We start from the raw sequence: 12,849 nt of genomic DNA on the forward strand, positions 1-12,849 counted from the left end.
AAATTCAAGTACCCGGGATAGTAGGGGTATCGATAGCGCTAGAAAAATCCAAACATAGCAAGGAATTAGGGAAAATAGAGACTTCGAATGGCAATAAGGAACGGAGTAGTAGGAAAGTGAAGGAGGTATCTGTACTCACTAGATATTCGAATACGAAGTCATCCATGGAATGTCGCAGGTATGGATGGTTCCTCGAGGAACGATGCGAGAACAACCGACCCCGAATACAGCATGGTGAAGGTCTTATCCGGTCCACGTGGATGGAGAGATGCTGGAAGCAGTCGGAAACAGTGTCTCCAAATCGACCGCACTTAAAACACTTTCCGGCGTTCATGTTGCTGGTTCTTGGGGTGTTAACTTCTTCGCTCTTAACTCTTTGGAAGACTGTGGCCCAAACGGGGCGGCAGACACTTTTATATTCAAGGGTGCTTCGTCATCAAACATGGGGGCCATCGGGTTGGCGACATCGTCCACGTCAGGTAAAATTAAAAAGTTCAACGCACTTCCTGATTGACAAATCAAGCAATGCGCTAATCTTTATTGCCATGTGGCTAATGCTGGGGAGCATCGCGGTAGTTCGGGGGGAGGAACATGTGATTGAGAGGTTCGTCCACACCCTGGGAATTTATTTTAAGCCGATTGGGAAATTGCATTTGAGCAACTACGTTTGGACCGTTGCTGCAAGCACGGATGGTGCATCATGGCTAGCGAGAGCTGACCAACTGCAGGAACATCTGAATTATACGAAGCAACTTTGCTTCAGGGCTGGACCATGGGGTTTCAATTTCCATCACCTCGTGGATCAATGGATTGTCGATTTCGAGGAAACGAGAAACGTCATCACGGCGTTGTTTGGGTTGAACGAGAGGAGGAAGGGCCGTCGAGGTCTTATAAACGGCCTGGGCACTGTAGCCAAGTCACTTTTCGGGACTATGGATGCTGAGGATGAACGGGAAATACGCGAGAGGATTTCACGTTTGGAGGCTGGAGTTCAGGGGACACTGGATAGTTCTGGGAAGCAGCTGCAGATTGTTAACTCTACACTTCTTCATCTAGCTCAAACGGAACAGATGATTCAGAAGAACGAAAACATCTTGTTAAAGTCTATCAAACAGATAAGGGATGAGGATACACAAATGGCACACCGACAACTCGTGGATGAGCATTTCCTGGTGGTCGAGGTCATCTACACTGGAGTGATGCGGGATGCTGCGAGATTAAAAAAACTGCTGACTGACTCCAAGGGGCTAATATTCGACACAGGAGTGTTCACGGAGGAGGGATTGGTTGACCTTCTCAGGAAAGCCAAATTACCGAAGGGTTTAAGTTTCCCCTTTAAGTTGGAGGTAGCAGGGATACATGAACTGCAAGAGGTATCAACTGTTAGTGTATCCGCAGTTGGCACGAAAATCATCACGGTAATAGGAATACCCCTGGTGGATTTCCAAGCATTCGACGTTATGCTGATGCATAGCATTCTTGTGCGGACAACGAACGAGTATCACTCGTACTTGGAGGCATCAAATGCGCTTCTGGTCGTACATGGCGCAACACATCAGTACGTGCCAATGACCGAGGGGCAATTGAATTGCTGCAAGAGAGTTCGGGAACAATACTTATGCACCGACTCTTTGCCGATTCAAAAAATGAGAGACACTAGCCCTTGTGAGGTGCGAATGTACCTGAGCCCAGATAAGATACCGGAAACGTGTAGCACGAGACATCTGCGGCTACAAGGTCTCACACTTATCAAAATGCGGAAGACTAACGCATGGTTCTATGTGGCACCGGAACCTGAAGCAATTGCCATAGCTTGCGGAGAGGGGAAAATTCGAGACACCCTTCAAGGTTCAGGAATAATACGGATAGAAGATTTCTGTGAGGTTATCGCTCCTGATTTCACTATCCGTGGCCGAAAGTCAAAGGAAACAACCTGGGAGAATCATATTCAGCCTAGACTGAACTTGACGCTAAGTAATGACACCATCACGCAACTACAGCAGCAGGACCATAACGTGAGCGACATTCGACTCACAAACGTCATAGGGAACCTGAAGGAATTAGAAGACCTTCATGTGCAGCTAGAGACCGAAAAGGAAGATCTAGGGAAGCTTCAAAAGAAATTCGACTATCAGGAATTTCTACTCCACCCATCATCAATATTTTCAGTGGTCAACGTGGTTCTTGCCCTCGTACTAGGAGTATCCCTGTACTGCTGGTGCCGGAAACCCTAGGCTACGTCTGTTAGAGAAGCAACGGACGTGCAAGGGCCATAGTTCCCATAAGGAAGTTGGAAGTTATAGTTATAGTACTTATTGCAATTATTGTAAAAAGAATAATATTTTTTATAATTATTGATGAGATAGGGTTAGAGAAGAAAATTATCATCGGTAATAATTTTCTTCCCCGGCGGGGAGGGATGTTATGCCCCAAAATGCCATAACATTTCAGTTTCGTAATCCGGAGAATACGGAATGCAAAACATATGAAGAAAGGAAAATAAAACGTAATGAATATATGTGGATAAATCCACGTATATTCAACTTATGTAGATAACTGGGGCGCAGCGTCAGCGCTTTACGCCTCGAACTGGCCTCTAGCGCGTCACCGTGCGATGTAACACGAATCCACGAGACAATAAATACTCGAGGACTCGTATTCTCTGGGCCAGTTATCCGAATACCATTCATAAAGAGTTACTTCTTTTGTACTTATACTCGCCTGATACTTTCTGTCTCAGAGCGAGTCTTTAATTGTTAATAAACTTGGGAAATAATCAATAAAGGTGGCTATCAATCAAAGATATCTGTTCCTATCCACTATCCGCGTGTGTTAATCCCGAAACTCGAACCCAACCGCTCGGGTCCATTACACGCGGTTTTTCCTGATGACCTAGCCTATTTGGATATGCGATCTTTCCTTTTTCCGTTAAAAACCGCCCGTGACACTTGACCTGAGCAGTGCTGACCCGTATAGTACTGCTGACTGAGAAGTTTCTCGTAAGAATCTTTCATCTCTATGCATCAACTATGGAACTACGATAGTTTGTGTCTGGAACATAGTTGAATTGTAGAAAATTCGCTAGTCCGATTGTCTGTTCGACAAGATTATCAAACTCATAGACCTTTTCACGATAGCCAGATGGAACTTTCAGCTCAATTTTTCTCTTTGTTGATTCCTCTAGAATTTCCAGACTGAACGACAGTTCTTGTAATAGAGGAAAGTACTCTGTTATCGCTAGTTCTAAAGAGAAAATGGTGAGTTTCGAATAAACCGCGCCAAGTACGTTGATCCTGAGCATATTGCTGAATAACATTATGATTCACAATGGACTTTTTACCCCTTTCGATTTGAATCGAGTATTTGATGTAAGTGCGATGTCCTTTGTAAGATATTATGGGGCTAGTCTTAGTCAAGATATTCATAGAGAACTCAAAACGATTTATGGACTCCTATCATCACCAGCTTTCTCCACTGGTAAATTCAATCAATGAGCTTGGGGTCTTTTTTTATTTGTTTATTTTTTTCAAATTTCAATAATTGTGGCTTCAATTTTTAAGTAATTGTTGTTTCAAGTTATTTTTTCAATTTTTGTTTTCAAATGATCAACATCGAAATATATGCTTGGCGCATTTTTGGACAAAAACATTTTTTGTTTTTGGGGGAATTCTAACTATACATTGCTTTGCTGTTTTAATAGCTGATGTACATCGCGTAGTAGTGAAAAAACTGTTGATGAATATAGGATTCAGAGGCGAGCCAATCACTCCACGCAAATAAAATCCTAGAGATATGGGGGAAAAAAGAGCGAGGATTGCAGAAGGAAAAAGACGCTTTGAGGAAACTAGCCAACGACAAAACATTCGCCTTTATTGGCTGATATCGAGTCCTTCATAGTAACAGAAATTTTGGCGGCAACAGATCAACATAATGGTATACCATCAAGATGACGACGGTGGACTCTCAATGATAAATTGATCGCTTTGGCCATTTATAAACGTGGGTTGAAAACCTACCGATATCTGGCATTCCCAATTCTATGACCATTCTTCAAAAGGATACTGCGACTATTGACCTTCATTCCAATGAATACAGGTATTCATGTAGATATTTGGGACCGTCTAAGATGTTCTGATGTTCGATGGAATGACTCGGAAAAAAGGGGTCTGTTACAAGTAAAAAACAAAAACGATGGCGGGATATGAGGATTATAACGATGAGGACCGAACATCTGCGGTGTCGTAAATATTCATGATTTTGGAGAATATGTTTTTATCGTGCGACATTCCGTCCAGACGTTGAGAATAACGTCTAATAAAATGTAATATAGACGAAGAGAGAGGGAGAATCAGAGAAACAGAGAGGGAGGGTAGTGGGCCCTTAATGGGCCCATTCCGCTGATGTCAGGGCGAAAAACCTTTTCCGACCAATTAGAGAACGCAGAGACGTTACCTGTTGGGTGATGTTGCCAGGGTTTACCGAAGAGTGGGGAGCGACCTTGAACATCCCGAAAACAACTCGAGAGAACAGAGGAGAAGCGATGTTTGAGTCAAGACGCGAGTAAATCTTTAAGTGTTAGTTTGTAACGTGGTATTTTACCAGTTATTGGTCCTCGACCGTTGCGCGATTTTAGAGACCTCCACCAGGCGGGAAGTCACCTTCGATGACGAGAGTTCGAGGTGAGAGTGATGAGCTGAGGTATTCGTATTATTTATTTTTTTGTTTTGGATTCAAATGACGCGCCACCGCGTTCTCACGGAGGACGTCATCGAGGGTCCTGGAGAAGCTGGGAGATGGCGGTAGTCGCCAGGATACCTGAGAGGATGAAGGAGCGGATTGGTTGGCCGACAGTGGAGCCACGATCCCGGGGCAGGTGCCCGGAAGTGACGCAGGGGTCGACGAACTCCGGATTTTGGCTGATGATTGGATTTGCAATGTGGTCAATGAGGGAGCCACAATCCAGCTATTCATTGACACGGAAGTGACGTCTCACCAGAGCACGAGGTCCCGCGATTAATGGGGATATAGGACTACGTTAATCAGTAGGGTTACTAGTCGCATGGGTGGTAATTAACGCACGTATGATGTGGTTAATTGAGCCTAGTTGTAGTTGATGGCACATGCGCCATAATTAGTGGGCCCGTTGCGCATGGCTGGTCGTGGGGGATTGGTGGGAAATGACGATGATCACCCCCCCCCCCCCCACTCATAATCGCCTGAAATCACCAGGTTGCCGACCTGTTGCGGATTTTCACGTGGCGAGGGAAATCACTTCCTGTTTGGTGGACAATCAGAGCAGACCTGTGTAAATTGTGTGGTGCCACGGACGCCATTTCGCCGAGTATCCCTTCGAGGCTGTAAAGCATTTTGTGAGGACGGATCTGAGGAAGTGTGGAGGTTCAGGGTGAGCGTGGTGGCCATTTCTTTGATTTTTCTTTGGAATTTATGTAAAGATTGTGGGCAGAGATCCCGGTTTTGTCGGTGTTTTATACACCTGGGTCCTGCGGACCGTTAGTGGAATTTTTCTGTCCAGGGATCTCTGGCCACTTCTCTCAGCGATTTTTGAGCTATCTCTCTCGCTCGGCAGATTGTTTTAACATTAGTTTTACTGGATTTTCGTTAGTTAAATGTCGGGGATGAGTATTGCGACTTCTGTGTGATGATTTGCGTCGCAAACTCATCAATCTCTCGCCATCGAATTCGAGTCTGATTTCTTTTATAGTTTCAAGGTCGCGTGACCTCTGGATTATTGTGTATTGATTGATTGGAATGTCGGTTGGTCGAGGTCACGCAGCCTCATCGATTTTTGCGTTAACGCTTTGAGTCACTGGATTCTTTTGACCGAAATTATACCGTTTAGATTCTGATTCATTTATTTGACTGTAATGGGGTTTCGTGACTCCGTCGTTTGAGTTAAAGTATGTTTTATATTCTTGGACCCTAGCAACTTGCGTCTTGGAACGCGGTTGTTCATTTAATATTTATTGTGATTCATTTGACCGTTTTGATATCTATGACTTGATTTTCCTTGTTGGCTGACTTCAGAAGAGTTTTAATTGATTTTTTTTTTTATGGGACAACAGTGACGTGAACGTATGATTTAAACTGTGTGTGGAATGTGTGAAATAAATAAAGAATGAATGAGTGAGTGCTTTGTTATATTAGATGTTTGTGCACGTGTGGAAGAATATGACTCTAGTGGACGTTAAGATTTGTTTAGATGCTAAGACTTTAATGTATTTTATGGGTTTGTTTAATATAAGAGATGTAAGGAAAAGGAGACGTGTGTCTCGAACATGAAAGATTTATGTTAGTTGTGTTTTAAGTTTTGAGGATTTGTTCTATGGCATAATGGTGAGTGTTGTCCGGCCATGTGGGGTCGCTCATGGGACAGACCCTGCATTGTTGAAGGACTCAGGGAGGAAAACTTATGATGAAAAAACGGAGGAAAAGGCAGTGCATTTTCGGGTGTGAGCTGCGGTATGAATTTAGTGTTCAGTTTATGTTGTGACCTGACCGCGGACGCGTGAGGATACTTTTCATCCTCCTAGAGTAATTTGCTTGTATTTAACTTTTTACAATATTCTGTAACCTTCGTAAAATAAATTAATCATTTATCCTTTAATTTGATATTGATCCTACAAATTGGGGGCTCGTCCGGGATCATTTCAAGGGATTTGTGATTTGTTTTAAAGAGGGTTCAGTGAAGTTTCAAGAGTGACGGATTGTCCCTGTGGAGTTGTCATCAAGGTGCAGTGATACACAATCGGCAGACGGCCACACGTTGTGAATTTTTTGTGTAACGCAATTACGGTGATAAAATGGCAGATCCCGCAGTGTTGGACAATTTCGACAATTTGACGGTTGAGGAGTTGAGGTGCAAACTCCAAGTGCTGGGTTTATCAACCAAAGGTGCGAAAGCTGTTTTGTTGGAGCGGTTGAGACGAGTTGGGTCACAACGGGATGTTCCCCAGGACGACGACGTGGAAGAAGAGGACGAATATGAAGACAATCTAGAATCCTTGAGTGTGGGCGAACTCAAATCTAGATTACGTGAACTTCAATTAAGGGTGACTGGAAAGAAAGCTGCACTGATAGAACGAATACGGTCAGCAGGGTCGACGGACAAAATCATCACACCTGTGAAAGACAACATGCAAGGTGAAACCTCACGGACGAGAGAAGGGGACGTTTTGGATCAACTCAGGACGAAAGAGTTGAAATCTCGTCTCCAAGGGCTTGGGCTGGAAACCACGGGCAAAAAGGCGGATTTGCTCGCAAGGTTGAAAGGCCCGCTGATCAAGTCTGTTGAAGCCGATTCAGCCAGCAGTGATGGTGATTCGACGAGTGACAGTGACGATGAAGATGAGGTGCACAATGGTGGTCGTCAACGACGAGTGTACCGTCAACGTGGTCCAGTGATGAACAGTGATGTGTCCCGTTATCCGCGCTCTATGCTGACATTTAAGGATGTCGAAGACGCACTCGAGAGATTCAGCGGTGACGGAAGTCAGAACATTTGGCGTTGGTTCTGCACGTTCGAGGAGACCGCGGAAATGTGTTCCTGGTCTGAGGCACATAAAGTGATCTATCTGAAGAAGCTGTTAGACGGACCCGCAAAATTATTTGCAAATTACGAATGCCATGCCAAGGAGTGGTGGAAGTTAAAGAAGCGGCTTATCAAGGAATTCTCCAACACGGTGAACAGCAAACAGGTGCATGAGCAGCTCAGTAACGTGAGGAAGAAAGGTGATGAGTCGTATGAGGCTTACGTTTACCGAGTTTTAGAGATGGCCAGCCACGGTGAAATCGAATTGGATGCAAAGTTGCAATACATCATCGATGGAATCCAGGATGAGGAAATTAATAAGTTAATTTTATACGGTGCGACGACGGTGAAAGAATTGCGGAAAAAATTGAAGCAATACGAAACCCAGAAGAAAAATGCGAAAGCAAAAGTGAGTGCCCAGTTAACCCAAAGGAATGATAAGACGGACAGGATGAAAAAGACGAATCAGGTACGAGATGTTGAGAAAAATAAGGCACACTGTTTTAATTGTGGCAGTACGACGCACTATAGCGATAGTTGTCCGGATAAAGCCAAGGGGCCTCGATGCTTCAATTGCAACGAGTTTGGACATGTGTCTACCCAGTGTCCGAGAGAGAAAAAACATTTCAGGAGTCAAGCAGGTAGAGAGGAAAGGGAAGAGAAGCCCCGCTGCGATGCGCTGAACGCCAAGGACAAAAAAACTTACAAGCAGGTCCAAATTTTGGATAAAGAGGTAACAGCTGTATTGGATTCAGGGAGCGACCTACATCTGGTGCGGTCAAGTTGTTACGTGAGGCTGGGAGCTCCGCAACTTGACCAGAAGACGATCTTTTTTGACGGTGTCGGAGCTTTGAATCGACGTACACTTGGACGTTTTAAGGCGGATATTGTGATCGACGACCTGAAGTTCAGGTTCGATTTTGATGTTGTTCCGGATAATTTTCTGGGGAGTGATTTGTTAATTGGTGCCGAATTATCTGACTATGCTGAAGTGCGAGTGAAACACAGACAAGCTGTTTTGAAAAGAATTGACTCTGAGGAAGATTTAATTAAAGCCGATGACCCTGGACGGAATGAAGTGTTAAATATAAGTGTGTGTGAAGACAATATTAGTGATTATGACATTTCGATCCAACATGTGACTGATCCGAATAGTAAGAGTGAGTTACGCGACATAGTGGGGAGTGACACGCCGATCAAAACCAAGGATACGGGTGTAAAAATGAATATAGTGATACAGGAGGAATCACCAGTTTTGCAAAATCCACGACGACTCTCAGCTGACCAGCAATTAAGACGATTGATTGAGGAGGAAGCGAGGCAGAACATCCTGAAGGTCCAGGAAGAGAATAGGACTTTAAACCGGAGAAGGAAACCGGCTAAGAGGTACGCGGTTGGCGATTTAGTCGCCATTCGGAGGAGACAGTTTAGAAGGGGCCTTAAGTTGCATCCTAAGTTTTTCGGCCCATACAAAGTAGTGACAGTGATGAGGAACAATCGTTACCTGGTAGAGAAGGTTGGAGACCACGAGGGTCCCAATCGCACGAGCACAGCGGCCGATTTTATGAAGCCTTGGGCTAAGGCTTCTGGACATTATGACGAATGGTTCAGTGATGATGAGGTTGACTTGGATGGAGATATCCATCCAGTCTAACCTGGTATCGAGGCCGATACCTGTGCAGGATGGCAGAGTGTGGAATGTGTGAAATAAATAAAGAATGAATGAGTGAGTGCTTTGTTATATTAGATGTTTGTGCACGTGTGGAAGAATATGACTCTAGTGGACGTTAAGATTTGTTTAGATGCTAAGACTTTAATGTATTTTATGGGTTTGTTTAATATAAGAGATGTAAGGAAAAGGAGACGTGTGTCTCGAACATGAAAGATTTATGTTAGTTGTGTTTTAAGTTTTGAGGATTTGTTCTATGGCATAATGGTGAGTGTTGTCCGGCCATGTGGGGTCGCTCATGGGACAGACCCTGCATTGTTGAAGGACTCAGGGAGGAAAACTTATGATGAAAAAACGGAGGAAAAGGCAGTGCATTTTCGGGTGTGAGCTGCGGTATGAATTTAGTGTTCAGTTTATGTTGTGACCTGACCGCGGACGCGTGAGGATACTTTTCATCCTCCTAGAGTAATTTGCTTGTATTTAACTTTTTACAATATTCTGTAACCTTCGTAAAATAAATTAATCATTTATCCTTTAATTTGATATTGATCCTACATGTGTGTGCGATAACGCGTGATCGATTTCCGGGGAGTTATTTATTTGATTTTTTTTTATTATTGTATCGAGATTATTTTCTTTATTTTTTTTATTTATTAAACATTGTGATCCCCGATCATTTTGACAATTGCGTGGTTTTTTTTTGTTTAAAAGTCCCAGTTGCATCCCCCTTTCAGCTTTTGATTAAGTGAATCTCAACGGACCGAGCTGCCGGAGTTGTTCAAGCTGAGAGCGGAGGAGTATTTTTTGTACGGTGGTCATTCCGTTTTAATGACCTGGCGCTTAACGGATTTTGCTGATTTGGTGGAGGGGTGTTCCGGTGCCAGAGGGCGGGCGGATGGACGAAGGGTTCCGCGAGCCTTCGAAAATACGTCACAAGTTATATGAAAATTGGAAATGTACTTTCAACTAGAACAATTAAAGTGAAATAATTGTTCAAGTGTTTGTGAAATTTTCTCCTGATTATTTTTTTCATTCCAATTTCAACCAATTAAATGGTGGCATTTCCCGTCACGTGGTACAAGTAAGAGGGTTTTACTTGGGATATTTTTCGGATAGTTCCCTGTTTGTTGCTAAGCACTGAAAATGTCCGATAAACAATTTGTACGCGTTTCAAACCCCAAAACTGTCATTACAAAAAATCAAGTTCAAAGACTTTATCTCGACATGAGCGGATTTGGAGGAGAATCCTTGGAGATTATTGATCAAAAAATTCGAAATAATGTTCCTAATAATACAATGAAGACAAAATCCACAATTTGGAAACAATTCTCTGCATTTTGTGCAGACAGAAAATATACGCTGGAGAAGCCACAACTACGAGTGAAAAACCATACTATATGACGTGAAATGCCACACATTTAATTGTTTGAAATTGGAATGAAAAAAATAATCCAGCCAAATACCCCTCGACCTTCAAAATTAATCGGATATTTCCCGAGAGTTTCGTTGCGTAGCAACGAGAGGGATAAGTTTTTCTGCGAAACTTATCGCGATTAGTGCTACGCAGGGAAACTGGAGGGAAATATCCGATAATTTTCAAGGTCTTGGGGTATTACTACTGAAAATCCTTTCGGAATGATCCCACACATCTAACATTGCGGATTATGCATTCGTCTCAATGCTGCAGGATGTAGGGTCGAAACGGTGGAAGGACGCGATTGCGTTTTATTTTTCTGCTGGAACGACACTAACGAAACGGTTAAGAGAAATAATAATAATTTCTTTTCCTTTGGAGTTACGTCCTATGTTTTACACCTCCTCCTTCTACTCCTCTCTAAAAATAGGTAATAGACTCTGAATAACGTTCCAAACTTACTACTGATGTTCTAATATTCTGCTAGTACAAATATTGTCACGACGTAAGTATGTGCGAGCTTTTTGTGGCGCTACCAGGCATTTGAGTAGTACACTATTTACTTATTTAATTATGCATTTGTTTGGTCTCATTTTGTACCTCATACTTTCTCCGCTAGCTCTTCGTCTCTCTTATCCCTATTTGTACAGATCCTCTCTCTCCACGTCCCCTTGAGTATTTATAATTATTCAGTCTATTCACTGAGTTGCCATCAGCTCCTCTCGTCGCTGTCTCGTCTCTTCTTCTTTCTGCTTCAGAATCCTTTCTATTTCCAGTAGGCTCATGCACCATGCCCTCAGCAACCCTCTTAGCATTTTCACTAGTGTCTTTGGCCCCCTTTCGCCTTCGTCCCTTTCCAGCCAGCTTCTCAATCATTCGCGACTGTTCTCCGTCATCTCTTCTTGCATTCTTTCACAGCTCACAACGTGTTCCATCGATTGTGTTTCTCTTCTGCAGCCTCTGCAAAATTGATCCACGAATACCTTTTTCCTCTCTCTTGAGACATTCCCATATCTCCATCTCACCCACCCAATTTTCTGCCATAATTGCAGCTTCCTGTCCTTCCAGTCGTCTTGTAGCCTCGTGTCCTCCGCGATCTCTCCAGAGTAATTGCACTAGCTCGACCGCTTTACGTTCTCCCAATCTGTCTGTGTGTCCTGCTGCTCCCAGATTTTCGTTACTTCCTTCATTCTTTCCGTCAGGCTTTCTTTTTCCTGAGTCGTTTTCAGTATTTACATCCAACTTCCGTCTCCTGCTCCGTTGAATGCTTCCATCACCATTTTACGCTACGCTAAGGGATTTCCGTTCTTTATTCCCTTTAGCTTCTCCTTCATGCACTTCGTCGTCAGCGGCTCATCCTTCATTTCATTGAATGTCATCAGGTAATTGATTGTCCGTCGTTTGGAGTCCATTTCTATGCTTCTCTTCCCTGCTGCTAGCTTCCATACGTAACTTGGTGTGTTTTTCGCAATTCCATATGTCCCTTGTGGCGTCTCCCGGTGCTCTCATCTCCTCCATCTTCATATATCCATTCCGTCTAATGCCGCCGTTTTTATTGTCTCCATGTGGTACAGTTGTCGGTGCGGGTCTCCCACCTTCGCTCTCCTCGTCTCCCCCATACCTTGTTCAATAGCTGGGTCACCTTGCCTGCCAATTTCCTCCTATGTGTGAACCTGATTGCTCGTTATGAACCATACCTCCAGATATTTAAAGTTGTTTACGACCTCAATTTTCTCCTCTGTACGTCCACTCTCCTCCGTGCTTCCTTCTTCCTCCGTTTCTGAACACCATTATTGTTGTTTTTTCTACACTGAGCTCCATTTTATTCTCATTCAACCACTTCTTTGTCGTCCTTAGCCTTTTTTGTAGCTCCTGCCCATTTTCTGTCAGCAGCGCCGCATCATTCGCGTATAGTATGGCGAATGATTCGTTCCCTTCGCCCTGCCCTATCACTGACCTTCCTCTTCCCTCCGTTCCTGAATACAGTTATTTTTGTTTTCTCAGCACTCACCTCCATCTCGTTTCTGGCCGCCCATCTCTCTAGTGTTTTCAGCATCCTGTCTAGTTCTGCTCCTTCTTCCGCTCATATTGCCGCATCATCTACATACATCAGTGCATCGACTTTCACTCCTGCCCCCGGTCCTATTAGCGTGTGTCCTTCTCTTTTCTCCTCTAAGGTTTCCATCAAAGCCTGTATAAATATGTTGAACAGGATTG

The 12,849-nt window shown here is 43.7% G+C and overlaps 1 protein-coding gene across 1 annotated transcript in view; it reads left to right on the forward strand.

The window, feature by feature from the left end:
- The first annotated feature begins 3,412 nt into the window (after positions 1-3,412).
- The window catches only part of LOC135168409 (uncharacterized), a 21,433-nt gene continuing 11,996 nt past the window's right edge, over positions 3,413-12,849 (forward strand). Inside the window, exon 1 of the mRNA XM_064132544.1 lies at positions 3,413-5,404. The gene's annotated coding sequence lies outside the window, so the exon portion shown is untranslated. The remainder of the gene's footprint in view (positions 5,405-12,849) is intronic.

Source organism: Diachasmimorpha longicaudata, chromosome 13, assembly GCF_034640455.1.
Source record: "Diachasmimorpha longicaudata isolate KC_UGA_2023 chromosome 13, iyDiaLong2, whole genome shotgun sequence".
Classification (NCBI taxonomy): Eukaryota; Metazoa; Arthropoda; class Insecta; order Hymenoptera; family Braconidae; genus Diachasmimorpha; species Diachasmimorpha longicaudata.